Source organism: Rattus norvegicus, chromosome 7 (assembly GCF_021556685.1).
Source record: "Rattus norvegicus strain SHRSP/BbbUtx chromosome 7, alternate assembly SHRSP_T2T, whole genome shotgun sequence".
Classification (NCBI taxonomy): Eukaryota; Metazoa; Chordata; class Mammalia; order Rodentia; family Muridae; genus Rattus; species Rattus norvegicus.
In genome coordinates, this window is record NC_141540.1 from 40,851,094 (window position 1) to 40,877,153 (window position 26,060).

The window sequence follows — 26,060 nt, forward strand, 5'->3', positions numbered from 1 at the left end:
AGCTTGCCCAATGTGGTCCTCCATTCCACTCCTTTTGCTCCCTCCCCCTCACTCTGTTCTTTCCTGACAGTGAGGAGCGTGGCTCCTCATTACTGCAAAACACTGCTGCCTTCTCCTGACAACCTGACTTCAGTTCAGAATGGCAGAAGCTAATGACGGATGCTGCGCAGTGTCATGCGTGTGAAACTTGAAGGATGGTGGGCTAGCGAGACTGCACACCTCCCTGGTACAGGTGGGTGGCTCGTAGTTGCTATTGTTGGCCGTCATGGGGTCTGTATTCACCAGTTTCCTTCCATTTCACAAACAACAAGGTTCTTTCTGACTTTCTTTTTCTTGTTTATTTCTTTCTTTTTCTTTTTTTCTTTTTTTTTTTTACCATATGCACAAGGGGATTTGTCAAGATTTAGGTGAACTATATAGACGAGGTCTAGTACCTAGTAGGTATTCCATAAGTGTTTGTCTTTTCCCCCTTGTTATCTATTGGAAAGCTTTGAGTAAATAGCCAGAGACTGGAAGCCCAATTTATATTATCATTGGCTTGCATCTTGCCCTTGTTGACTGGAGCATGAAGAAAGCAAAATGTCCTAGAATTCCAAGAAACACATTGCTTGTCAATATTTAATTATAACATAGCCTTTCCGTGTGAGTGGTGCCTTTTGAGGTTTGAGAAACCCAGTGAATTTCAAGCTAGGGTTGTCGGCTCTCTCTGCGCCCAGATTTCTGACAGCAACTGCATCTCAGTGTTACACCAAGGATCTGCAAGATGTAATTAGTTAATTGGATGACCTTCTTTCCTAATACCCACATGACATCTGCTTGAATAAATTTACCCACTCTTTCCACTTTTATTTTTATTCTAAATCTATTAGGAAGAGACTAATGGAAGCTTTTTGTTCAAATCTTGTGACTTCTTGAACAGTTTTTAGAAATATTTCCAATGTCTACATGCCCTTTCCCAAATAGGAGACACAGAGGCAACCAGAATCCAGTCCTTCACAATATTATCAACTACTTCAGGAGCAACTATGTTTCCTAAAGGTGACAGAGAAGCTGTCTTTTTGCAGCTTGTAAAAGAATGACAGAGAAAGAGAGAATATTCTTAGGTGGCTGGAAGGTGTGAGTAGTTTAAGGTCACCATCCTTTTTAAAGGCTCAGATTTGACAGTTAGGTACCTCAGATTCTGAAGCAGAAGGGTCAAATCATTACACTAGTGGTACCTCTGGGGACCTGCTATTCTTTGTGGGACAGTATAACATGGTGTGCTATCTATTGCCACATCCTAATTTCTGGAACACATGGGTATTGGTATATAACAACATCCATCAGTAAGGAAGGGCAGGAAGAAAAGGATTCAGTATGTGATAACAGAGATTTTGTAGAAAACAACAAGTTGGGGGAAAGTAAAAGCTGTGTGTGTGTGTGTGTGTGTGTGTGTGTGTGTGTGTGTGTGTGTGTGTGTGTGTGTGTGAAATCACGACTCTAGGTAGCAAATTGGGATGGAGGTTAGGAGCACAGATGACCCCTGGTTCTCAGCCCAGAGCTACTGTAGTAGATTTTTGGTTTTCTCATTTTCATATCTATAAGAGATAGTAGGATCTAAAATGCCTTAGCGAACATCATCTACTAAGGACCATGTGAATCTGTTAAGGGTAATAGTGACACATGGAGAACTGAAAGACTTCAAACTCTTCTGATGGGATCCGAGAAACCTAGTGGATTTTAAATAGCACTTGTCTGCTCTCAAAGCCCGGATTTCTGACAACAACATTTCTGAGACCAAACCTCAAAGTACTAAAATGATTTTCAAATTTTTTACTGTTTGAAAATTTCATCCATGCATATAATATTTTGATCAAATCTATCCCCTTTCTCTCCTTTCTAACTCTTTCCCTCTCTCCCCTATCATTTTTCTTCACAATTTTACCTTGTTTGTCTGTTTTGTAAATTCACTGTGTTCACTTAGTGATTGTTGCCTGTGTATACAAGGTTCTGTGTACAGAACCAAGGATGGGGGTTCAGAGGCAAAGAATCACTTGACAAACCCCAGGAATCAAACTCAGGAGACCAGCACCAGGATGCAGATCTGAGTTTATTGTGCAGCACATAAGTGTGTTTGAGCTGATCCCAAATCCCTAAACACTCAGTCATATCTAGACATACCCTAACTGTCCTCTTGCCTGATAAGGTAACTCAGAGGGAGGAAGGGGAGTTGGTGGTCCATGAAGATAGAGAAGTATCCTCCACCTGGCCTCTGTTCCTTTCTTTCTGCTGTCTCACTAGTGTTCGGGAGCCATCTTAGATGTAATGCCCAGTACAGATCAGGACTCTTCAAGGAGTCACAGAGCTCGGAGTTCCTTGCTCTCCACCCCACGTTTTCCTTCACAAGGTTGGCTTGAACATCCACACAGAAGGTGTGGGTCCATCGTCTGGAGTAGATAACCTCATAGGGACAGAGTTCCTGAAGAAAACTGACTGTCCTTCCTCCAGCTTCTATCAGTTGCTAATAACTCCTCTGCTAGGAGGATCCTTTACGCGCTCCTGTGCCATCCATTCAGACCTTGGTTGGCTTAATATTGTGCATATCTTGACATGTTGCCACAGAGCTGTGAATTCATATGTGCAATGGCTTTCCCAAACAATGTTTTGTGGCAGATGACCACTACCTCTGGATTTTACAGTCTTTCTTCTACATCGATCCCTGAGCTAGGGCCAGAAAGTTTACAATCTCACATTCTCTGCATCTTGACCAGGATTAGACCTCTGTTCATCACCAGCTACTGTCAAAATATGCTTCCCTGATGAGGGGAGAACTGTACTTATCTATTGGTACAAAGATGATAATTTAAGGAGCAGTTTATTACTATGTCCATTTAGAATGATAGTGTCAAGTTCTTCTCTAGGATTTATAACCCAGTCATCTATAGTTAATAGTACTAGGCATGAGTCCTGCCTTGTGGGGCAAGCATTTAATTCAATCAGGAAGTGATTGTGCCACTGCTGCACCATGGGACATATTTGCTAGAGCAGTCATGACTGGAGCTTATAGGGCTCACAACCAGGTAATACTGTTGATTCTTTTTCTTTCCAGGTAATGCACACAGCACCTTATGACGTTATTAAAGCCGAAGCTTTCCAGGTAAGTACCAACTTCATTCCTTCATGCTCTATGATGTCTTCAGCAACAGGGCCTCACCATCAGGCTTTGGGGGGTAATCACAAGCAACAGTGATAGTCTGTGATGTTGAGGGGTGTCTATGGAACCCAATGACCAATATGTTTAAAATGGATGAGCTATGTCTGGCACTTGAGTTTTCATTTGCTAGCCTATGGTGTCTGATGGGAGCATTGTCCCCTGGTTATAGGATGACTCCATTTAAACTCCATTTATGTGTGTGCATGTATATGTTTTAGGGAGATCCTCTAGTAGTAAGCTTCCATATGGCTTTCCAAAGGTCTTCAGTGTTAGCTCTCCTTCCCCCCCATACACATTCCTCTACCTTGCCCTTCCTTTCTTCACCCTATTAAACCCTTCTTGTTCCAGTATTTCTCTACCCTATTTCATACCACCCGCATTCTACCTCATTGAGCACTGCCCGTGACCTCTTGCTGACTCCCAAACTTCTACGGATGTTCCAGTTCATGCACACATATCTAAAGAGTCAATCGATCATTTACATATGAGAGGGAGTATGTAGCATTTATCTTTATGAGTCTGGGTTAAAAGGTAGTTTTAGAGATTGGGTGGAAGGAAGACCTTGAGCAAAACATAACCCCCAAAGGCTGGGTGTGAAAGAAAAGATGCTAAACTAAGGAACTATGAAAACAAGTATCATCCTTAAGGTCAAAGTCAGAAAAACCTGTACACAAACACTGTACCCTGCTCATAGAGAGCTAAGGATTGGAATGGCACTCTATATGTAAAAGGGAATGGAACAAAGCAGGTGGATGATAGGGCCTTGGAACTAGGTTTCTCGCTGTCAGATAAACAAGGAAAAGGAGGTTAGAACAACTAATATAGGGATGTATTCAAGTTAGAAACATAAGCGTGAACTATCCTTCAGACAGCTAATGATATTTAGATACAGACATAGTTAAAGTCATCTGTTCTTGTGGTTTGAATATGAAATGCCCCCATAGCCCTGCAGTCCATGACACTACTTTGGAAAGTTCTAGAACTTAGAATAGAGGACCTACTTGGAAGTAATGCTTTTGAAGAGTCTGCTCTGTCCCTGGTCCCTCTCTTTGTGCATGAGAATGAAAAGCTCCCTCTCAAAGTACTTGAACTACCATGATGTTCTTCTGATCAAGGGCATCAAGTATATGGAGCCCAGAAACCATGAACTGAACTGTTTGGAACAAGCCAGTACACACGCACGCACACACGCATGAGTACGTACACACATGTTTTCTTGCTTACTCAGCACAATCTCCTTAAGAATGAGTACACCTACCACACAGGTCTTGGTTGCTAATGTAATTCTCTAATACAAAAAATGTATAACCTGAGTTTGAAGTATCTCACAGTACCAGGAAGTAAGGTCGTACTTGAGACAAACTTATAAGCAAACGATGTATCCCCATGGGCAGAAACCATCCCTGTTTCATGAAGACCATATCAACAGGGTAGTGTCATCTGACACACTAATAATGACCAGAGCTATAACACTTGGGGAAATTAAAATAGTCTTAGATTACAACTGGAAATGGAGAAGAGTAACCAAAGAGCTCATGATGACATAAATGAAGAAAAGGAAGAATGCAAAAAAGAAACTTTCTATGAGATCACCAAACAATTTACATAGCTACTCCTGTCCCTCAGGAACTGATGCACAATCCTGATGCTTTACATGAGGACAGTAAATAGTGACTTTTACCTGAAATGTGCAATCTGGAAAGGGGAGAAAAAATTAAAAGTAACAGCATCACGGAAACAACTAACAAAGCTCCTTTAGTTGTGTATCAGAAATTAATATACGGAGTGCCATGTACATGCTGATAGCATATGCCTTCAATGTACCATGCTAAAAATGGCACTTTACCTCTCTCTCCTCAAGTCTGTAAGCCAAATTTAATCATAGAAAGACACGAGACAGTGTTGGAGAGATGGCTCAGTGGTTAAGAGCACTGACTGATCTCCCAGAGATCCTGGATTCAATTCCACATGGTGGCTCATAACCATCTGTCATGGGATCTGATGTCCTCTTCTGGTGTGTTTGAAGACAGTGATGGTGTATTCACATGCAAGAAAAATAAAAAAAAAAAAAAACTTAAAAAAAGACACCAGTCATTTTTTAGGGAAAGAAGATTCTGCAAAATATCTGCCCAGTGTCCACCATGACAGTCAAGGAAATGTTGGCCATCTGAGCTGAGAAGCTAAAGAAACATGACGACCAAGTGGTTCATGAGATACACACAAAGAAAGGTCCATAGGTAAAAAGACTTAAGACTAAGTGAGCTGTGGACATTAGTGACAGAGTATTATTGGTCCCTTAATGATAGCAACTGCATTGTAAATGCACCAAGCAAAAGCAAAATGGAACTGTAAGGATGGGGGGTGGGGGTGGGGGGTGGCTCGTCTGTCATTGTCACAGTTTTCCCGAAGTCTATAGTGGTTCAAAACTTGCAACAGTTTGGGCAATTAGAGTATTTTAGATTTCAACTAGAATTACAAAAGCAACTTTGATTAAGCACTTACTATATCATAGCCACGTTTCTTGCACTAGTTTTAGCCCCAAACAGCCAGTATTAGAAAAATGTCACTTATAATAAATGATCCAAAGTATAATCATCAATTTACATAGTAAATAGTAAAACAAAGTGGTCTGATCTGATGTCCATTCTGAAAAGAAAAGCTAAATTTATTAGGCTAAATTTATTAAATACATATTTTTCTTGCATTTATGTTACATATAATTCTGAATTGCTAGGATCAACGAGGCACAAATCTTCTTAGGATATTTTTTAATAACAGACACAAAAATTTATATTTTAAAAAGTCCCCAAATGATGTTAGTGATGAAGGTCCCCATATATTCTTCAGGGACTGGAGACATAGTTCAGTTAAGAGCACTGACTGCTCTAAGAGGACTGACTGCTCTTCTAGCTGACCAGGGTTTAACTCGCAGCATGTATACGGCAGCTCACCACTGTCTGTAACTCCAGTTCCAGGAGATTAGAAGCTGTCTTCAGGCTTCAGTGGGCACCAGGCCAGGCACTAAGCATGTGGGTGATATAGTTATATATGCAAGAAAAACACCCAAACACACAAATAAAGGGGATGTTGTTAAGATTGTTTTGTATATCATTTTCTATGTGTATCTTCTACAGTTAGCTCTCAAAGCAGATGGGCTTTATTTGTGTATTTTTATTTATTTTATTACTGTGTATGTTTGTATATTTTGTGTATGAATGCATATTGTGTGTGTGTGTGTGTGTGTATGTGTGTGTGTGTGTGTGTGTATACATGCATGCCATGGACTGATGTGTACCCTGGCACACATGTGGGAGTACAGCTTTCCTGTGTTGGTTCTCCTCTTTAACTGAGGGTTCCTAGGATCAGTCTCAGGTCCTCAGGCCTGTATGGTAAGCACCTTTAGCTGCTGAATTCTCTCTCCAGGCCCAGGGTTTCATATTTTATACGAGTTTTACAGTGGACGTGTATGGACACATGAAATGCTATGTTTTTCCTTACACTAGCATCTGAAAGAGAAGGGTTTTTCCAAGTTCTAGTTTATGACTCACAGCTTAGCTTCCTCTCCTTCAGAAGCCTGTTACTCTCGAAGAAGTCTGACTGACTCCAACACCACAAGGAAGCTCACATTGGCTATGAGCAGACGCCAGAGGGTCATAGCTAGGGTCACTGGGTGCCTGTCCTGGGAACAAGGTCCTACTGAACCTTCACCCCTAATGAATGCAACTGAATGATGTATGCTGACGTGACATAGGGCTGAAAATCTGCCCAATCTCCTGACATTCAAAATCTTAAAAATCTAATCTTATTTTTAAGCTGTTAACTGAAATGGTTTGTAACATAAAAACAGACCATCAAACAGAGGATATTGGGCAGATTTTTGGCACCTCTGAGCTTAGCTTCCTGGCCCCAAATTTACATAACTTTATATAACTGGTCACAAATTAAGCCTGGGAATGGGCAGGTTCTAAAAACCTTTATAAGATTGTCGCATGGAATTAGAGTTCGTGGCCATGAACTATATAAAAATTGTGAGTGGTGGGAACCCATGCTGAATCTGAACGGTCACAATTTAGCAAGTCCTTAACATCTGGGGTTCACCAGAGGAACACAGTGAGGCAAAACTTCCTAACAGCTCTCTGTAGCAGGCCACTTTGCACAAGGCATGTGGCAGAAAGGTAAAGAACTCCGAAGCCAGAGGTTCCAGGAAGACAATGCCTTCTCCCTAAATTATACACTAAAACATAAGCTCCAATTGGGCTTCAGTGTCTCCTCCAGGGCAGCATATCTGCCTCATAAACTAAGGAAAATAGCTATATATATATACCTACCTACACTTTCAGAATTGAATTCAGTGCCTCGTACTTGGTTGTCAACTGACATTTAGGTGAGGAAACAGCTAGCCAGTTCTCACTTAAAGCCTAAAGAAAGGGTTTTAAGATTCTAGACTACATAGATGGCTATTGGGCCCTTTCACATATGCTGGGAATTCATTAAGGGGCTGTGTATGCCAAGCCACACCACCAATTCCGAGATATTGACTCTAACTCAGACGTCTTTATTCTGGTCACACCAGTGGAGTTTCACCTCAGCTAATGTCTACTGACGCATGACACTTTTGCCTGCCCTTTAAGCCATTTATATGTTTGCTTTAGGCAGTGTGTACTCTGTATCTATTGATATATAACTGTCACGGGCATGGATCTAAAACGCCAGGGTGAGTGGAAAAAGGAAGGAAGGAGAGAGGGAGGGAAGGAGAAAGAGAGGAAGGGAGGGTAAGAAGGTGGAGAGGGGAAAAACACTGGCTTGCCCTGGAAGGCTGGCTGCTTTTTGAAGCTTTGGATTTCAAAAGCCACAGTGAGAGCTGTGGTGGTTTTGATTATAATTGTTGCTATGTGGCCCTCGCGGTTTTCAGGGCACCTCATATGTGACCACGTGTGGAACAGGCTGAATAGCACTGATTAGTGCATGAATATGATACAGAACTGTCTAGAGGTCTTTCAGGCCTCTGCACTCTCTGGGAGGGGAGCGCCCTCAGGCTGGGCTATTCAGCCTTTGGATGTGTTAACATGAAATAGTTTCCCCCGCTCCAGTTTCCACTAGTGCGGCTTTTTCCTGGCTCCAACTCGGTGACCTAATTCTCTAATTTCCCCCCTCAGAGAACATACTTTTTTCTTAAATTATTTTTTTTCTATGAAATCCACACCACTCCCTCCACCTCCTCTCTTTTGATTTCTTATTCAGCCTAGAAACCACCTCACCATTTGTAATTAGCCTGAATACTGAAGGGAGGGAGAAGGGCTCCCCTCAGGAAATAGTCAGAATAAAGCAAGTCCCCCTTCTAAGAGCAGGGGAGAGAAAGCCAGGCCCATGTAAGCTGATTAAATGTCTCTGCCTTTTCATCTATTGCAAAGCTCCAAACCCTGATGAGGGCTATTCTTTGCTCCACTTTGTAGGCTTAATTGACTCATACCACACAGCCTCGGCCTATGAGGCCAGACATGCTCTCAGTTCCCTCTCCTGGGAACAGATGTAGAGTAGGGATCCACAACTTTCAAATGTTACATTAATGACAGGGTCCATTTCTAGGTTGGTCTCTTCTGGATATATATGTAAATGTGTGTAACACATAAATGTGGAGGCTCAAGGCTGGCATTCAATGCCTTACTCAAGTGACAACCACCACATTTTTTTTTCTTTTTGAGACAAGATCTGTGTCTGAACCCAAAGCTTACTGATTTGGCTAGACTAGCTCGACAATGAACTCCAGAGATCAGCCTGTCTCCATGCATTCTCGCCAAGGTTGTAGTCACATGTTCTGTGTCTATGAAATGTTGGGGATCTAGACAGGTTACCCCTCTTGCATGGCAAGCAGTTCACTATTTATGTCATCTCCTTAATCTACCTGTTAATATCATCTTGACCTAATTTTGCCATTGGTGTATTACTGGGTCTTTAGGCTCTTGGAAATATCATGTCTATGAAAGAAACTCTAATGTTTCTTGTGTTTCCTACTACAAATTTGGTTTCTTTAAATAATGGCGTCTATGGTTCAATCTGTCCTCAGGTCAACGTGTTGATTCTATTATTCCAATCAGTATGGCAGGTAATGGGAAAGTAGTTATCAGTGTCTCTATTTTATAGCTAAAAAATGTTAAGTGTGATGTCATCATAACTCGCCTAAGAGACACAGTTACTGTTAGGCCTAAGAACAAAACCCAGGGCTCTTGATTGCCAAACCTTCATGTCAATCACAATCCTACAACACCTTTCAGGATGTTAGTACACTACCAGTTTGAAGACTGTTGAGAAAAGGGGGGAGAGGAAACCAAAGAGCAGGGAAATAAAAGGAATGAGAATGTTTCCTATCCATGTAGAGGATGTGGGCAGTTAGCGGAGAAAGGAGGGTAAATGCTCAGAGGTTTCACACACAGTACAAGGTAGAGTGTGAGACAACTGACTGCAGAAAGCACTTTACCATTTCTGTCCACCAGATTACCTATAAACAAAGCCATGCTTGGAAACTGGCTGCTGAACTTGACAATCTCTAACCACCCCCAAAGCCACATAAGTAGATACCCAGTTCAGTTTAGCATAGAGTGTAGCAATCACCACAACCTTGAGAAAGATCTTCCCCTCTCCCATTGAGTACTGCAAACATTCATTTCCAATTTCCTACCAGATAGACTTTCGGGAATTTATCCTTAGAAGTAGGCACCTTTGCATTGAGCACCAAGAACATGACTTTTTAGTCCCTCCTATATAGCTTTGTGTATTTTTCAAATACCAAAGTGAATATCTATACAACTGTAATTATTAGATCCTCATTTCAAAATAACCATTGATCTGAACCAGTTTATCAAATTGATGATGATGCTATGTGTTTGCCCTTTGAGTGCTTTGTTGAAAAACAGTCTCTTCAGATCAATGCCTATTAACTAAACAATCTGTTACCATTCTGAAATTGATGGCACCAGAAAACTCCACAATAAATCAGGTGATTAATCTATGTGGAGAAAAAAAAATAAAAGACAATCTTGTGATTGGAAGTTCTTGGCTGAATTATTAATGAAGTTCCTTGTGTTACCAACTTTCCTGAGGCTGAGTTTCCAGAACCATTAGTGCTGAGAAGTGGCCGGCTAGCTGGTTGGAACACAATCTCTAACAGGGGCATGGGTGAAATCACTGGTGTCCATGGTCACTGGTCACCAGACCCTCAGGAACCTACAGGAAATGTAATTTCATTTTACCTTTGAAGTTCATGTTAAGAATGTTCACTTTCATGACCCTGGCATTGAGCTATTTTTGTAATTTCCCATAGCTTCTGGGCTTTTTTCATGGTGCACTAAGTATCTACCATGTTTAAAGAGCATTACGGCCTGTTAAATCTATGACCCACAAAATAGGAAACTCAAAAGGCGTAGGAGCACAATTTTTAGGAATGGTTTTCTGAAAGGTTATTTCTCTGTAAAATAGAAATGTAGCTATGTCCTTTATGTAAAGAACAAGATTTTGCCTTCTTGGGTTTCTTGGCTAGCAAAAAAATTTTTTAAGAGGATTCAATTACTTCCCCCTAATTTTTTCTGTTGCATCTGTTTTAGGTTTCTTTCAGGGAATAGTGCTAGATCTGGCTGTGGTATCACATGCTCAAGACATCAAGGGTCATTGCCTAAAACTCATGACTTACTTTCCATGCCAAGGTTTGACTACACCTGTATGTCAAGTCTCCCAAGAGCTACCTTCTCACACCAAGGAAATATCTCTAATAAGAGAGCTCTAGTTTTGCTTGGCCGTGGTCTTATGAAATAACTCACCAGACACTTCTACAGGTCTTTTCTCACATTGAATAAATAAAATATACCTGGGTGACTAAGTTCTAGTCACTAGCTGTGCTAACTACCTGCTATTTAGCGACAGAGGAATTGACGGCAGCTTTCATCCTCTATAAGGAAGTTGCTTTGCTTTTGAAATGGACCCCTGTAAAATCATCATTTGACTTCTGGACATAATGTTTCAGTGTTCACTGAATTAAAGGCTATAGTCAGAAAGTCACTTGATTAATCATGTGCTAATCTGTGCTACGAAGCTTAATGGCCACAGCTCAAAGGATTAAATAATCATTTCAACAATAACGTCTTAGTCAGGGTTTCTCTTCTTGGACAAACACCATGACCAAGAAGCAAGTTGGGGAGGAAAGTTTTATTCAGCTTACATTTCCACATTGCTGTTCATCACCAAAGGATGTCAGGACTGGAACTCAAGCAAGTCAGGAAGCAGGAGCTGATGCAGAGCCCATGGAGGGATGTAACCTACTGGCTTGCTTCCTCTGCCTTGCTCAGCTTGCTTTCTTTTAGAACCCAAGACTACTAGCCCTGGGGTGGCACCACCCACAATGGGCTAGGCCCTCCCCTCTTGATCACTAGTTGAAAAAATGCCTTATAGCTGGGTCTCATGAAAGCATTTCCTCAAAGGAGGCTCCTTTCTCTGTGATAACTCCAGCTTGTATTAAATTGACACACAAACCAGCCAGTACAAACAACAACAAAAACTGACACAATCGATTCAACCCCAAAGTACCTCACTACAATGAATCTGATTTCTAAATTGTGTCCTTAAAGGGGGTGTTTCAGTTACTGTAACAAACGTCATTACAAAGACAACTTACAGAAGAAAGAGTTTATTGAGGCTCACAGGGGTTGAATATTGGGACTCACAGTTTCCGGGTGCCCATGGACATCAGGGTGAAAAGCATGGAGGCAGGCAGGCAGGCAGGCATAGTAATTATACAGTAGCTGAGAGCTTACATCCTGATCTAAAAACAAGAGGCAGAGAGGGCTAACCAGGATTGACATGGGCTTTTGAAACCTCAAAATCAGGCTCCAGTGACACACCTCCCCCAACAAGGCCATACCTCCTAGTCCTTTCCAAATAGTTCTACCAACTGGAGACTACGTATTCAAACCTATGAGCTTATGGGGATCATTTTCTTTCAAACCACCACAAGGGAGAATAAAGATGGGGGCTGGGGTGGGTCTTAGAAAAATGCTAAGTTTATAACATTGAAAGTTCTATAAGAAGAAGCAGAACAAATATTATGGAAGCCTATGATAAGTACACATAGTTTACAGAAGGAAGAGAAGCTTCCTAGCACATCTGGAGCTCACCAGCAGCAGCAGCGGGACCAGATTCTCTCCACTGAGCAATCTCACCATGTGCTATGGAAGATAATGTATGTATAAATTAAGTAGGAGTAAGATAGTCCAGTTAAGGTAAAAGTATCCAGCTCAATCATAGTGTTTGCTTGACATACCCAAAAGACCCGAGTTTAATCCTCACCACTGCAGGAAAACACAAGTATGGGTAGTGTCACAAAAGTGTGCAATAGCAGAGAGTGTCCGTTCTCCCCCAACTCTCTAAAGTTCTGCTTGTCAGGCACTTTAAGGATGTACTTTGTTTCAGAGCTGTGCTAAAGTTATATCTTAATACAGCATGTCCGACATGCTGATTGCATTTTAAACTATGAATTTTTATATTTATTTGAAATAGTGGTATCTTTGCTCTTGTTTTTTTAGAATGATCCTTATTATTATTGGTGTTCCTAATCTATATGTCAGTCATATTCATTTGTGGAGAATCTTTTCAGATTTCAATTTTATATTCATTTTACAAACATTCAGGCAGCATTTACTAAATACTTAGTATTATGCTACACAAAGGTTGGTGAGCAGATGATTGTGGCTCAGCTTTGGGATTGGTCACAGAGTAGCTGAGACTATGAAAATATAAAGCAATACTTAAAATGGTGGAAGGCTGCACTAGTTACTTTTCTTGTTGCTGTGACGAAATATCTGATCCAAAGTACTCAAGGAAGTGGGGTTCGTTTGGATCACAGTTTGAAGGTACACTGTGTGTCAGTGGGCAATGCCAGTGTGGGGCTGGAGTCTGCAGTCAGGAAGCAGAGAGAAATGGAAGCTTGTGCCTTCTCCCTTTTATCTCCTCTTTAGTCTAGGAATCCAGCTGATGGGATGATGTCACTAACATTCAGGATGGCTTTTGTCTCCTGGAAGAAGCCATTCTTGAAACATCTTCAGAGACGGGCCTTGAGGTGTCTCTAAATCAAAATGAAAATGAAGATTAACCACCGTAAGTATTATCAAGTATGTCTGGATCCCAGGAGAAGGAAGGAAATGTTTGGGTTTTCCATCACCGGCTTTCGACAGCCTCTGTAGTTTTTCTTCTTCACTGTTCCACAGACCACCGCGGGAAACGTCAACATGGTTCCCATGTCGCTGGATCCGTGTCATGTCTCAGTCCTCAGCTTGCTCAATACGTTTGCAAAATTCCACACAGTTATTCAGTTCCTCCTTCTAAAGAAACTTCCCTTTGTGACTGGGAGGTCACTTTTCCTTACTCACTGGGCTTTCTTCATTAACTTTTTTTTCTTTCTCTCTCTTTTTTTTTTTTATTAAATCTACTTAAGGTCATATCGTCTGAATGCTGCCTTCCCAATGACTTCTCTTCTCAATTTTTCTAGGAAGTCCTATGTCACCTCACAAATTGACGTCTCCAGTGAACTTCAAGGCACAGTTACCCAACTGCTCAGCATTTCACTGAGAAAAGCCCAAATAGTATCTCAAGTTTAACATGATAAAAAATAAATAAAATAAAATTATTGCTACCTACCATGTTTCTCCATTAGTCCTCACTACCTTAATGGGAACCTCCTCCTCCTAAATTCTTGAACTACCCTTTACTCTGTATTTCTTTTACACTCCATTGTTCCACCATGTCTTCAAATGTTATTCACAGTGTGGTTTCTTAATCCCTCTGCTTTAGGACCCTAAATAGCATTTGTCACCTTTTGCCAGATCCCTCTACTTTGACCCTACCCCACCTATTGTACCGCACATAGCTGCCAGTGTTCATCACGCCCAATGAATATGTTCCATTCGTTTCGTCTCTACTTTTTCCTATCTTATTCTGAATAAAACTCAGGTCCTTTCCATGATTTACAAGGCTCTAGCAAATGCTGCTCAATGCCACAATTTCTATATCATCCCACACTCATTCAGAGCCCTCTAGCAATGCCAGCGTCTTTGCACTGACTCTCACAGGCCCAGGAGCCTCTACCTTAGGTGTGCTGTACTTCCTGTTCTATCCACCTTGACCATTTCCGTTATCCTCACATCTATTGCAGATAAAACTTGTCCTTGATTTTTATCACTGCCACTGGACCATTTCAGCAATGTGACTTTTCTCGTCTACTTAAAACAGCCCTTTGCCTCCGGACACATCCTGTTTTCGTTCTTCTTCATCCAGAATGAGTATTTCTATTGTCCTCTTCCTCCTGCTAGAACCTAAATTCCATCATAATAGAAAGCTTATTTTTCAATGTTGCATCTTTAGATCCAAGGACAGCATCTGGCACACAATAATCTTTCAGTGACTAATGAGTTTTAATTAATTAAGCAATTTGAGCTTGCAGAAAAAGAAAAGAAAACACACACACACACACACACACACACACACACACGCTCACACACACACACAAAAGCCTACACAAGGCAAGAAAAATGAGTATGAAAAAGGGACACATTTGGGCCGTCTAAAATAGAAGTTAAGTTGGCAAACTACAGCCTCAGGCCAAATTAAATGCAGCCTGCTACCTTGTTCTTGAAAATAAAATTTTACTGAAGCCCAGCCATGTTCTTTAACTTACACATTGTCCATGACTGCTTTTGTTCTGTCACAGCCGGGCTGAACAGTGGTGACAGAGAACACATGGCCCAGAGACTCAAATATTTACAATTTGGCTTTTTATAGAAAAGAAGTTTGACAGTCCTTGGTCTCTAGGACATGATGGAGAAAAGATGGACGACCAGATGAAGGCCGTCTCTATGAGTTTAAGTTTCATATATAGGCATAAGGAGACAGGGGATGGATGCTTTTAAGGCAAGGGAGTCCCTGGAAGGCAGAAACTACTTTTAATATAATTTGTGCATGAAAGAGCACTGTGATATTTAAGGCTGGCATCCCTGTGACAGATGCTACCAGGCCTGAGCCACAATACCATTGCCATTTCTAGGACTGAGGCTTAAAGTAGGAGTCAAATCCTGGTGAAACCATTCTCTTTCCTCCCTTATCTCTGTCCTGGATGGTTCTTTCTCCTATGGCGAGCCTCCCACAGGGTCTCCAACAGAGACCATTCTAACCTCTGGATATCTGGACAGAGACAATTCCAAAAGTCCCTAAAATAGGAGTTTGGGTCTAGGGTTACCTGGAAGCTGTTCCCAACACTTTGACCTTGTTGGCCAAATTAGAGCTCACAGTACTTGAAAATATTTATCATTTCTATGAAGGGTAATGAGCAAAATTCAAATTTTTGGTGACTTAACATCTCACCAGGCCTCTCTCAGGTTCCCTCTCTGAACCGTGTGGAGCATGTTTAGATTCTGCTACTGGGGTGAGGTTAAACACTGCCATTCCAGTTCGTCTTTCTCTGCTTGAATTTCACAGTACATGAATCCTTCTTCTGGAAGTTTTATCCTTGTGATTGTGGTTTCGATCAGTCCTTCAATAGGGGCAGGAATACATTTTAGAGCAGGAAGAAAGAAGGAAGGAGGAGTAAGGAGAGAGGAGGAGGAGGAGGAGGAAGAGGAAACAATATGTTGTAAATTTCACAGAACAAAATAGAGCTTTGGCTTGTGGTTAACTTGGGCGTAAACACTGCATCCCCTTCTTCCCTCTGAGAATGCAGTGGTGTAATCTCCTCTGCTCCAGAGAATCTGCAGCATTTGGCTTCATTTGATCTACACTCCTGCTCCCTTTATGCCCGCTCTCCCACCGTAGGGCTGCAGGAAACACCATTTTCCCCTTTCATCTCTAGAATCCTTCAGTCTGAAGTCTCCTTATTGACTACTGCTTCCAAAAAATTCAAAGTATGGGTTAACTAGGATGGGATAGATTATCCTCTCAAGGATAGTGTCCAGAGTCTTGCCTCATGCAAAAACAACAGGACTTTGATCTCCACCGTTGTCTTTAGGGCCCAAGCTTTGCCCCAGCTTGGAAGGAAGTTGTGTTGTTTCTGCTGCTTGATTTAATACTTCAGTTTTCAGGAGGAGCCAGCTCAATCGAGCTTTTTAGGCGCTATCCACTTGGAGTGTGATGAATTAATTGCAGGCTTCGTTTTGTAGGAGTTGGTATCCATGATGGGGCGCTAGCTCAGCCCTTTTTAAAGTAGCAGACAGAGGCCGCTCCAATAATTACATTAGGACCATGGATACACACTTGCCTTAGGGATTTAGAGTTGGGCTTAATCAAATTTACATTTGACATTTCACAGCCCACGCCAAGGATGTCTGCAAAGAAATAGCTAAGCATCACCACCAGCTCTGCCTTAGCCTCCTCTTCAGAAAGCCAGCGGGCCTTGCATGGGCTGTATTTCTGCCCTGAGGAACAGCAATCAGAGCTTCTCTGGGCCATCACTGCTTTCAATCCTAGAAAGACAATGGTTTGTTTGTTTGTTTGCTTGCTTGCTTGCTTGCTTGTTTGTTTAATACTTCTTTTCCACCAAGGACTGGGGCTATGCTGTGATTTGAGTATGAAATGTTCCCTGTCTTTGTCTTTATGGACTGCCACAATTTCCTAATTAGTCACTCTCTGCAGCCTAAGTGGAAACTCAAGGTGAGGAGATGGCCTTCTGCTTGGACAGACTTCTTGGTGTCACCTCTGCTGCAATGCAATGTTCCTATTGAAATGAGAGCCAGAGTACACCCTTTCTGTCTTAATTGCTAATTGCCCAGGATTTTACCACAAAATAAGACAGAAAATGTTGGAAAGGAAATGATGGTGAACAAGACTAGGTACCCAAAGATTACACAGAGCCTGGGTCCCTCCCTCCATAGAAAATGCACTGGCCAGTGGCTCAGAAGCAACTGGGGGATTTTTGTTTGTTTTTGTTTTTACTTTTACTTTGTAGAGTTAGCAACTGTGCAAAATAGACAATGCCTGACATTGAAAAGTTGAAGGTGCTTTTAGGTGATTCTCAGTCTGTTTAAAATGAGAACAGAAGAGCTGCACATTTTTTTAATTTATTTCCGTGTGTGTGTGTGTGTGTGTGTGTGTGTGTGTGTGTGTGTGTGTGTGTGTGTGTGTAGGTACCCAAGAAGTCCAGAGAGAGGCATCAGATAAAGGTGATAAGAAAGAAATTGTGATCTGGAAGGATCACAATTTCTTCTCCCACCAATCTTCTCAAATTGTGATATGATTTTTCTTTAGAGCAAATTTTGAGAAATACTGTCAAAAGTCAAGAAAAAGAAACAGGAAGTCACTTAAAGAGCATAATTACTGCCCCTGCCACTGAGGATAGTTAAAGCTAGACCATCTCAGCCCTGTGTGGAAAGAGAAACAGGAAGAAAAAAAAAACAAAAACCTCCAAATGAAATTCTGGATCTTCTAGAATGAGGCTGAGGTTTATTCAGGCCAAGAACACCACAGTAGGACTACATCCTGTGAAGGGAGTGCAAATCTCACCGGAAGAGAAAAGAAGGTAATGGATGCAAGATGGAGGGAAAACACATACAGACATATTTAGGTTCCATCAGACAAGGAAGTCAACAAAGAGAAGAGCTTAAAGACTAGGCGGGAGACAAATTAGATCCTGGAAAGTGCTGTAGAGCTGTATACGGGGGATGAGAGAACCATTTTAGTTGGGGAATGAGGTGACGAAATTTGCCTTTTAGGTAGATTAGGTATCAGCCTGGCATTGGATGGGGGCCAGAGGGCAGCCATGAAGCCCTATTACTATTGTTAAGTGTGAAAATGACAGGTTTGCTGGTAGGGTACATATGCAAAGTGCTCCTTGGCTGAAAGACATCTCTGTAAAGAAAGCAGAATCACCAGCCACCCCAAAGAGGAGAGATCACAGAGGAGAGAGACCTCCAGAAACTTCATGCAGATGGTGCAGCCTTCCATACAGGCCCCACACCTGCTTCTCATCTTCATACCCGTTTGCTGGCTTCCTTTGTATTTTGCAACTTCTTCCATCTTTTTCCAACTTAAAATTTTTATTCCTGAGTCAGTAAAATGATTCCATTTGGTAAAGGCAGTTCTGACAAAGCCTCAGAATCGAAGTCCTGTCCCTAGGTCCCACATGGCAGAAAGAGAGAAGCAATCCTCTCTAAATTGTCCTTTGTCTTCACAAATGTGTCGTGTACCACGGTGTGTGTGTGTGTGTGTGTGTGTACATGTGCGTGTGCATGTGTGCGCGCGCGCGTGAGTGTGTGTGTGTGTGTGTGTGCGAGAGTGTGAGTGCATGCGTGCGAGAGTGTGAGTGCATGCATGCGTGCATGCGTGTGTGTACACTCTCATTAAATAAATAAATGTGGTACCCCTCTTTTCTCTTTTTATATCCTCCTTTCTGTCATTGTTCATGAGTTCTCAAGAATTCCAATACAATCCTATTATTTTAATGCCCTCACAATTGCCTCATTTTCTCAGTTATTTTCTCTGTGAAATTGCAAAGAAGAAAAATCTAATTGGCCTTATTCATCTCTTCATGCAACACTCTATTGTAGGTCACTGGCCAATCTGCATATTGGCTTTCCTTGGGTTTCCATGGAGATGGAATGTTTCCAACTTGGGAAAATAGATGAACAGAGACATACTTTACCAGGAAGTGGCATCTAAGAAACATTTTTGGGGAAATGAAATTTAACTGAACCATGGGATGTCTACAGACAAAACTTTGAAATATCTATGGGTCATAGAACCAAATACAACGGCAAACTCCGAATCTGCGCACTTATCTGACCTGCTCTTGGCCATTGACCAGCTCCTCCATTCCTGTACTCTTCACTAAATCATGTGACTTACTTCTGCATGCTCCAGTTAAGCATCTAACATTGGTCGAACATTTTGTGAGGTAAGTACACATAAGATCTTTTCCCCATCACATAAACAAGCACACAGAAGAAGCTCTACAGGTACAAGACATTGACTCAAATAATTATGGAGGTAATACCACAACAGATAAGAAAATGAGCAGAAGAAAGAAGGTAACCAAGAAAGGGCAAGCAATTGGAGTGAGTCTTGCCGGAGAGCTAGCATAAACACACACTCCAATGCAACCCCACCCAGCAGACAGCACACCAGCTCTACCAGTAACCAATTAAGGCATTACATCCTTTAGGTGGGGAGTGTCAAGTCAATGCTTGGCACTTTCAGCTGTCCTCAAAGGGCAACCAAACTTTGGAACAGAGAAAGGAATCTGACAAAGAACTGTAGGTTCTGACAGTCATTAGTCTCCTGGGTACACGTTCAGTAAAGGCATGGGGTTATGATTTGACATCAACACCAGCTCATGTAAACTAAAGGAATGCATGAAAATCAGTTATGGTACAAAACAATACCCTAGGTATGTGTTGAGAATCCACATAATCATATGTACTTTTGAAACCCTCTGCCCAAGACAGAATGCCTGTAAGTTAGCTAAAACAGTAGAAGAGACACAAAGTAACATTACACACCCATCTTATGGTAAAATTTTAAAACCCAACTTATCACTAAGATCCTGCTCATTCTTCTTGAAATGAGTCATTATCCATTTGATATCTCTTCTGTCTCTTTAGTGATTGCTGTCTTCTTGCTGTTGTGATCGTCTTTTCCAAACATGAGTGGATCCATACTGTATCATTATACGGACTTTCCCTCTTTAAGAAGTATGGATGGTTTGTGCCTCTAACTGCAGCTCCTGAGAGGTAGAGGCTGGAAGGCTTTCAGATTAGCACAAGTCATGTAGTCATACATTGTCTTTAAGAGAGAGAAAGAAAAAAAGGAGGAGGAGTGGAAGAAGGACAAGAAAAAGATGAGGAGAGATAAGAGGAAAAGGAGGAGCCAATCAGGCACGGTGGAGGATGCCTTTTTATCCAAGCACTCGAGGATAGACACAAGCAGATCTCTGTGAATTCAAGGCCAGCCTGGTCTACATGATGTGTTCCAGGCTAACTGGGGCTACATAGTTGAACCCCATCTTAAGAAGGAGAAAAAGAGGAAGATAAAGGAAGAAGGAAGAGAAGAAACAGAGATTATAAAATGTACTATAGCAAACCCCACTGTCGTTAGGGCAATTTGTCTAGGATCTTTGGGAAAATCCATTATTGCTGGAGAAAGATTGACGGCCATCCTTGGTATTCCATCTCAATTACTTGAAATGTGAGCTTTTGCCCATTTCCTTGGGCACAGTCCTGCTGGGATGGTTAACAATCTTCCAAGAATGACAGGCACGGTATGGGAGTGCACAAGCTTAAACCAAATCCAGCTTCTAATGTTTATAAAGTGGAGTTATGGGACATGAACTAGGGTTACAGAAGGATGATAAACAAATCAAGAAAACAAATGCAAAAAGCCCCAACCAATGACCAACAGCTCAGCCTTGCTGGAGGGTCAGATGACTGGAAGAGAAAACAGAAGTAAAAAATTCGGAGATTTTTTTTTCCCCAAATAGAAGTCTGACTGTTTTTATTTTCTTCAACTCTCTCAGTCCTGCTTTGGCCATGAAAGAATAAAAGGATGCTGCCCCGGGGGATGCAAGGGCAAATGTCAGGGGTGATCTTGACTCTCCTCAAGGCTGGCCCTTCAGTCACTGAGCTAGGCTATTTCACAGAGTTCTGTTTTATACTAGATCCTGAATTATTTTTAATAAAAGGAAACAGTTACTGGCTATCATAAAATTTAAGAAAAAGCAAAGTCTTTTATGGAAAAGCATAAATGTTTTGGATTAATGCCAAGTGATTGATTTTGTTGGATAGGTCTGTGAGTGGTATCAGTACGGACTCTTTGTTTCTTAGGAAGTCTTCATTAACTCACAATGACTGGAGGAAAACAAGCATAAATGTGAATGTTTCCAGTTGTGGAACATCTGAAAGATGGTCTTATGTAGCCCAGGCTGGCCTCCACCTCTCTATGTAACCAAAGATGTCTTTGAACTTCTGCCTCCACACGTAGAGAGTTGGTGTTAAATACAAACCCGGTTTGTGCAGTGCTGGGATCAGTGTAAAACTTGCTTATTTTAAGCAACACTCTACCAAGTAAATGACATTGCTGACCCACACAACATTCATTTCTATTTTCACGTGTAAGAATTCGAATTCTTATTCCCTGTTACAATTATATCTTGCAGGGCCTACTTAGTAATTCAGAATAGGCTCAGCAGGTAATGGGGCTCAAACCAGACAACTCATGAATGCCATAGCACACATGTGCACACGATAGATAGATAGATAGATAGATAGATAGATAGATAGATAGATAGATAGATAGATAGATAGATGGGAAGATGGATGGATGGATGGATGGATGGATGGATAGATAGATAACAAGTTGTTTTATTTAAATAATCTTTTCAAAACATTTTTGCATTTACTATACCAATATCACAAGTTTACCACAATGTTTTATTTGATTTCATTCTAGGAAATGGAAGAGAAAATTAAAACAGTGCCTATATTAACCTTAATGGATTTCAGATCCATCTTGCTCTAACACTGAGAGTAGTGTAAGTTGGATTCATAGAAAACATGACGATTTGGAGTGTGTGTGTGTGTGTGTGTGTGTGTGTGTGTGTGTGTGTGTGTGTGTTTTAGCCACAATTTCTTTCCAAGACACATTTCTATGCCACCAAGAGTCTCCATCAGCCTGTAACTCAAATTTCAAAAGTGTTCATTTCTGCAAATAATCAAAGTCATAAGAAATTTCCCCTTAGCACATTGGCAATGCTCCCTGTAAACCCTTTCCCAAAGGCTGGTTTGAACGCTCGGGGGTCATCGACAGCAAATGCACACGTATAGCTCCCACCACATGTGCTGCTAACATGAAACCCGAGTACAAATACAGGGGGCAGGAGAAGCTGATACTGAGATCAGTGTCCATTCCTATATCTCTTTGCCTCATTCCTGATCTCTCTGAGGCTAACTCCAATTTACCAGCACTGGAAAGAATTAGTTATGAAGGGTTTTGCCAGTGAACAAGGAGGCCATGCATACATTGCTGTTGACTGCTCAGTCTGAAATTGGCTACGAAGAAGCCTTGCTTCTACATAACTGGAATGGAGACAGAGTGCTGCATGCAGTCATTGAAAACAGCGAGCCCTCTCCTAAGTGCTTTAAGGGTCCCCATCCCGATGGTGCTCAGCAGAATGGACCAATAAACACATACCCTTCAAATTTTTACAAATTTAGATGATAAGATCTCATAACTCGGATCTCTCTGCACTGTCCCCGTTATTCATTTCTGTCCTTGTCAAACATTCAGTCCATTTAGTAGCATTTCTGTGGCTTGGGCAGCTGTGCTATGTCTCTTCAGAGAATTAAAGTGAGGGGGCAATGTAGTATCATGGGTAATTTGGAGATCCTAAGAACTTGCAAACCAAGAGATAGAAGACAGACTCTGCCACTAGCTTGCTCTGTAACAAGGGACAACAAGGCTTTACTGCCCATTTTCCTCATGGCTAAAATCAGAAGAGACATGCTTGGTTTTCTTTTCTGAACTATAGTCCCACTCTGTGATCCACATTGTCCTCCAATTTGGTCATCCTCCTGCCTTATAGGCCTGTACCAGCGCACTCTTCATCAAAGTGCTATCTGTGGGTTGTTCAAATTAGCACATGTCGCAATTAAGACAAAACTTGGTTCACAATAATCTGGAATACAAATGATGCCTGAGATTTTTCTCTTTCCCGGAATGTTGGGCATACTGCAGTTTGTGAGCTCGCTAAGAATATTATCCTAGACTCTCTCTACAGTTGCAGACAGTCCTGCCTGAAAGTATCTGTTCAAATTCCCATTGTCACTCACAGCTTCTAAAAACTAGGCTTTGCAGCCACATGTGCAGGTCACACAACTGAAGGTGAGAATTAAGGGGAAAAAATTGGCAAAAATGAAATACTTCTGAATAGTGCCCAATGACAAAATTACTTCAAGATCAAATACATAATTAATCTGAGGTGTTTCTGTCAGTCTTTACCCATGTCACACAGCATGACTTTAGGAAGCCTTGGTTTTGAATATATAATGATTGCACTTCATAATATGTCTGCCCTCGCACTGTGTAACACCAGGGAATAGTGTCTGAAAACCTCACATTCAAGACTATCATATGTCATAAGTTGCAATGCTTTTACTGTACATATTATAGAAACATGATGATTTAATAATGGGTTAAAAAAAAGGATGGTATTTTCCTACCATCCTTCCTCAGTCCAGAAGTATTGAATTAGTGCATTTGGATCATATTGTAATAGAATGTTTGGTTTTAAAAATTACTGTTTGAAAATCCTATCACTTACAAGAGAAAGTGAACACAACGCCCAACCCCTAGCCAAGAAGCTCTTCGCAGTTGATACCTGCTGAGAAAGGGAAAATCGTTTTTTTCCAATGGAGAGTCACTGAGTATATTGACCACATTCCAGGGCAAGCTCTATGCCCAGGAGTAGATGGCAACACAAAACAGACTCTATTTTTGATGTGTGTATATTGTTTTGTTTTGTTTTTTAGTTTGCTAGTCTGCTTCGGTATTTTTAATTTTGGTTGCGTGTGTTTTTGTTTGCTCATTTATTTGTTTTTTGAAAGAGAGAAAAGAGACTCTCTGCGCCTTCTTGTTGCAGAGACACCCACATCTTCTTGTGCAGTGTCAGCCTCATCCCCTAGACATGATGGGGAAGGTCAGAATTAATGGATTTGGCTGTATTGGGCACCTGGTTACCAAGGCTGCCATCACATCTGCATCTGGCAAAGTGGAAATTGGTGCCATGAATGACTCCTTCATTGACCTCAACTACATGGTCTACATATTCCAGTATGACTCTACCCATGGCAAGTTCAACGGCACAGTCAAGGCTGAGAATGAGAAGCTTGTTATCAACAGGAAGACCTACGCCATCTTCCAGGAGCGAGATTCCACAAACATCAAATGGGGTGACGCTGGTGTTGAGTATGTTGTGGCATCTATTGACATCTTTACCACCATGGAGAAGGCCAGGGTTCGCTTGAAGTGTGGGACCAAAAAGGTCATCATCTCCACCCCTTCTGCCAATGTCCCCATGTTTGTGATGGTGTGAACCACTAGAAGTATGACAACTCGCTCAAGATTGTCAGCAATGCTTCCTACACAACCAACTGCTTAGCCCCCTAGTTAAGGTCATCCATGACAACTTTGGCATTGTGGAAGTACTCATGACCACAGTCCAGCTATCAGTGCCACTCAGAAGACTGTGGATGGTCCCTCTAGAAAGATGTGGTGTGATGGCCATGGGGCTGCCCAGAATATCTTCCTGCCATCCACAGGTGCTGCCAAGACTATGGGCAAGGTCATTCCAGTGCTGAACAGGAAGCTGACTGGCATGGCCTTCCATGTTCCTACCCCCAATGTATCTGTTGTGGATCTGACATACTGCCTGGAGAAGCCTGCCAAGCATGGTGACATCAAGAAAGTGGTGAAGCAGGGATTTGAGGACCCACTAAAGGGATCTTGGGCTACACTGAGAATCAGGTTGTCTCCTGAAATTTCAAAAGTATCTCCCACTTTTTCATCCTTGACGCTGGGGCTGGCATTGTTCTTAATGACAACTTGGTAAAGCTCATTTTCTGGTATGACAATGAATGTGGATGGCTACAGCAACAGGCCTACATGGCCACCAAGGAGTAGGAAACCCTGGACCACTCACCCCAGCAAGAGTGAGGCCCTTGGTTGCTAGGAGTCCCACCTCAGTCTTCAAAACTGAGCATCTCCCTAACAGTTTCTATCCCAGACCCCCACTACAGTGGGAGGGTCCTAGGACCCTTACTCTCTTGAATGCCATCAAATTTTGCTATACCCACAAAAAAAAGAAAGAGAGAGAGAGAGAGAAAGAAAGAGAGAGAGAAGAGAAGAGAAGAGAAGAGAAGAGAAGAGAAGAGAAGAGAAGAGAAAAGAAGAGAAGAGAAGGACAACATTCAGCTGAGCGGGTACAGACGTAGGGAGGACCTTGGAAAAGTTGGGGTAGGGAAGAATATGATCAAAATATTTGCATGACAAATATTTAACATAATAATTTTGAAAATTGCTGTTTGAGTTGCTGACTACAGTTTTAGAAAAAATTAAATCTATTCTAGTTCAGGATTAGGAATTTTCAACACTTTCTGAAAAGTTCTTAAACATACTTCTGCCATTTTGTACTGTGAATCTACCCAGTGCCATTCTCAACACTGATGATTGTAAAATAGAAATATTAATCAACTGTGAAAAACAATGGAGATATACTATGTCCTACTGTATCAAATATTCAGCTACAATTTAATTCTTTGTGCAAAAATAAAAGTATTTATCTCAGTAGCATACAGATTTGCTTTCACATTTAATAGACAGTAAGATTGTATGTATACCAAAAATTTATTTTAAAACAAATGTATTTATGATTTATTATTAGCACATGTTTGATTTATATACCTATTTTATATGCCTATATATCTCGAGTCATGAAAAAGTTTCTCAAGTGAAGTTCTAAAGAGTTAGGTCATGGGTTAAGAGTACTGTCTTAGTCAGGGTTTCTATTCCTGCACAAACATCATGACCAAGAAGCAAGTTGGGGAGGAAAGGTTTATTCAGCTTACACTTCCACATTGCTGTTCATCACCAAAGGAAGTCAGGACTGGAACTCAAGCAGGTCAGGAAGCAGGAGCTGATGCAGAGGCCATGGAGGGGTGTCACTTACTGGCTTGCTTCCCCTGCCTTACTCAGCTTGTTCTCTTATAGAACCAAGATCACCAGCCCAGGGACCGCACCACCCACAATGGGCTGGGTCCTCCCACCTTGACCACTAGTTGAGAAAATGCCTTAT

The 26,060-nt window shown here is 41.5% G+C and overlaps 1 pseudogene across 2 annotated transcripts; it reads left to right on the forward strand.

The window, feature by feature from the left end:
* Nucleotides 1-25,547, forward strand: LOC134479591 (uncharacterized; annotated as a pseudogene). 2 transcript variants are annotated; one of them, XR_015626113.1, is made up of 5 exons: nucleotides 1-232; nucleotides 3,089-3,136; nucleotides 13,195-13,333; nucleotides 18,766-19,112; nucleotides 19,819-25,547. The product of XR_015626113.1 is annotated as an uncharacterized LOC134479591, transcript variant X1 (transcript). The 2 variants fall into 2 exon arrangements; XR_015626114.1 differs by lacking the exons at nucleotides 1-232; nucleotides 3,089-3,136; nucleotides 13,195-13,333 and adding an exon at nucleotides 17,590-17,738.
* The last annotated feature ends 513 nt before the right edge of the window (nucleotides 25,548-26,060 follow it).